Genomic DNA, 3,720 nt, shown 5'->3' on the forward strand with positions numbered 1-3,720 from the left:
TCCTCTCTCTTCTTTCCCTCTCCTTCTTCTCTCTTCTCTCTCTACGCCGCCCCATCTCCGCCCACCGCCGCCGGCCGGAAATTGCCGCCGCCGGCGGACCACCTCCAAACACCTCCAAATTCACACCATGTAATCTCCACAACTTCCTCTTTCTATATCTCCAAACCAAATCCTTCAAAAATCCCTCAAACTCCTTGAATCTTAGATCTTGGAAACTTTTCCGTCACTTTTTTGCCCAAATCCTTGAAACTCCAACCACTACCACCCCACAATACCTACATCAATGGATAGAGATCCTCAAGACCTAGCTATTGATGCCAATTTCACCCTGAAAATCCGGTGACCAAAATCCGGCCAAATTCCGGCAACCTTCCCGAACACCCTCTTTTGGCATACCACCATTTTTTCGGCCACTTGAATTATAAAATGGTAAAAATCCTATTCTTTTTCATGGCTGATTTTTTATTTTAGTTTTAATTTTTAGATTTTATTTTGGTCTATTATTAATTACTTTAGCATTAGTTTTTGATGTTTGAAATGTTCAATTTTCTGTTTTTGCAATTGTTGAAGTAGTAAAATAGTTTTGTATTAATAAAAGTGAGGTAGTGCAGAATACTTAAGAATATATGGTACTTGTTTGGTTGTTTATTTACTGTTTCAAGACTCTTTGAGTACAATACTCAAAAGTCAAATTGTTTGGTAAGACAATGTAGACTTTTGGACAGTGTTTGAATAAAAGTCTGTCTTTGAATAGTGGAGAACAGATTTTGTTTGAAATACTTGACAAGATTTGAACCAGAAAGTCTGGCCTTTTGAATTTAAGAGCATATTTTGTAGAAAATCTGTCAAAAAGATTGATTTTTAATTTTTTGAAATAGCTGGTTGTTTTGATATATAAGGGGGGCTCAATCACACTTCCAGGGAGAGGAAATAATTGCTTTGAACACACAAAAACATAAAAAAAAATCAGCAGTTGAACACATGAAAAGTGAGCTGAAATGGTGAGCTTTGGGAGTGAATCTTAGAGTGCAAACTTTTAGAAAAGTATAAGTCCTCTTTAGAGTTCGTTTTTGGGTTTCCTCTCTAAGTTTTTGGGTTGTTTTAACACGGATTTGCTGCTGGTTTTGCTGCTGTTTTGTTGCTGTTTTTATGTTGCTTTAGTTGTTGAACTACTGTTTATTTTTTTGCTATCCAGGTAATCCTTTAAGACTCGTAACGTACTTATTTTCAGCAATGGGAACAACTTGAACATACTGCACCATTTAAATGTGTTTGATATGATGAATAATTTGACAACAAAAGAGCTTGTATGTTATTGTTATGTATCAAACATGTGATAATGTGAATATAGTCCTTCATAATACTTGAATATTGAGTTGCAAGTTTTTTGAATGTGATATCTAAGTATTCCATGAATGACTTTAGATGTATAACACATAGCATGAGTTCGTTTTAGTTGCTGAAATTTCACTGCCAACATATGCTTCTAGGAATGTTATGATAAATTTTTTTTTAATCTGGCCATTTTTCCAGATTTGCAAAAGTGGCTATTTTTGTAAAGTGTGTGTTTATACAATTGTGACTATGTAGTTAATGGTCATAAATGCAAACTAAGTAAAGAACCAAGATTGTATCAACTTTGGGCCTTTTTGAACCAAAAAATAAAAGCTGACCCATTTACCTTTAAACAACAAAATTACCTCCTTTTCTTCTATATAGCATTGGGCCAATTAAAATCCATTTCTTGGCCTATTTTAATAATAAATTCTAGCAGCCCAAGAGCTCTTTACAAGCTGGCCCATTTTTTTTTTTAACAAGAAGTTGGCTCATTTCTTTTAAAATAGATTAAGTTGGTCCAACTTTTATTTGCTTAATTTTTCCCAACTATAAAGCTAGAAAAATAGTAATAATATCAGATTTTTCTACTATTTTTAATTAACTCATTTCCTTTTTAAACGCTAGGCAATTAGTAGGCGCGCTTTAACTCACAGAATCACTTGTGTAGCGTGATGTTTGAATATTCGATAAATTAATTTAATAATCTCATACCATGCCCATTAATTTTAGTTAATTCTTAATTTAGTATATTTTTTGTTAAGATCGCGAATTCGCTTGCGTAGCGCGATAGTTGATTTTTTATTTTATTTTCAAAACTAATCTCTTCGAATGTAGTAATTTTTTCAGACGTAAATAACATGCTAACAATCGTTTGTCATGACTGCGGATTCGCTTGCGTAGCGCCGTTATGACTAAATAATAAATTTCGTCGATCATGCACTCGCTTGCGTAGTGTGGTTATGACATCTTCTTATTAAAAAATATTCTTTAATTTTTCTAATAATCAAGAGATAAAAGCGGATAGGTAAAAATATGAAAAATAATATAAATCACAGTTTATCCAAAATTAATTTAAGCCAAAATGTAGTCAATAAAGCGACCGTGCTAGAACCACAGGACTCGGGGAATGCCTTACACCTTCTCCTCGGTCAACAGAATTCCTTATCCGGACTTTGTTTTTGCATACCAATAATAAAAGAGTCAAACCTTCCTTTGACTAGGGATTTAAATAAAAGGTGACTTGGAACACCAACAAATCAATTCCAAGTGGCGACTCTGAATAATAAAAATAATCTCTATTTCAAAATTGTCACTTTAATTGGAAAAACTCTTTAACCCACAAATTCGTAGCATAACACGTTACATTTTGTACATATCTTTTGGAAGGGTAAAAAAGGGGTGTGACAGCTCTGGCGACTCTGCTGGGGACATCCGGCGTGAATTCGAGCTTGTACATTGACTTTATTTGGCTTTATTAATTTTTTGTTTATAATTGTGATCTATTTAGGCATAATGTGCTACTTGCTTGCTCTTTACCGCTTTGATATTGTTGAACTATTTTATAAATTGTCTTCTTGCGCACCCCCCTCTGAGTCTTCTGAATACAACTTCGGGAATCGCAGATACGCGCCCCATTCTTTGTTGAGATAAAGCCGGTGGGCCTGGGCTCCCGGTGAAGGATTATTAATCACCCAAATTTAAGAACGGGGAGGGTCCAGTAGTTAAGCCGGAGAAGTATTGCTCCCGGTACGCTACCCCTTCCCAACTCGAGTTGTTCGCTCGTTTTATGGCCAGTCTAGATATGCCTCATCCCCTAGGACTTTTGAAACATAGAAGAACAAGCCACATGACTGGTTATCCCTAGTAGGATCGTTTTGTTGCATCATATGCACTTGACTTAGCGAAGCTGGGCACAGGGGCCGAGTCCGTATAAGACAGGTATCCTTTTTGAGACCATCATGTTCACTTATGTGCTACTTTTTGCATCATTTGGAAGGATTGCTTGCATTTGTTGACCGACTTTAGAAAATTAGTTTAGCGAAAAAAGAAAAAAAGAAAAGAAAAGTCATTCCCCAGTTTTGTACAGGTAATTCATTTTTACCAAATAAAAAAATAATATAAAAATGGTCTAGTCTTGGTTTGAACTACGCAGGCCCGATTCTCACAATTTTAGTGGGGTACGTAGGAAACCTTCATCAGGGTTGGCCCCCATTTTTGCAAGAGTTTTTGAAATCGGTGTGTCCATAATATTTTTCTTTTAATAAATAAAAAAAATCAATAGTTTTGTTTTTTTTTGTTTTTTTTCTTTCTCTTTTACTTTTTCATTGTTTTGTCTTTACGTCTGATCATGTTTTTCAATACAACCTCGAAACCTTCTTCGGA

At 35.1% G+C, this 3,720-nt stretch overlaps 1 long non-coding RNA gene across 1 annotated transcript; it reads left to right on the top strand.

Annotated features, from left to right (window-relative positions):
* LOC142181511 (uncharacterized) lies at positions 1-1,397 on the top strand. Its single transcript, XR_012710167.1, has 2 exons — positions 1-429; positions 1,196-1,397. It is a non-coding gene; the product is annotated as an uncharacterized LOC142181511 (long non-coding RNA).
* The last annotated feature ends 2,323 nt before the right edge of the window (positions 1,398-3,720 follow it).

This window comes from Nicotiana tabacum, chromosome 6 (assembly GCF_000715075.1).
Source record: "Nicotiana tabacum cultivar K326 chromosome 6, ASM71507v2, whole genome shotgun sequence".
Lineage (NCBI taxonomy): Eukaryota > Viridiplantae > Streptophyta > Magnoliopsida > Solanales > Solanaceae > Nicotiana > Nicotiana tabacum.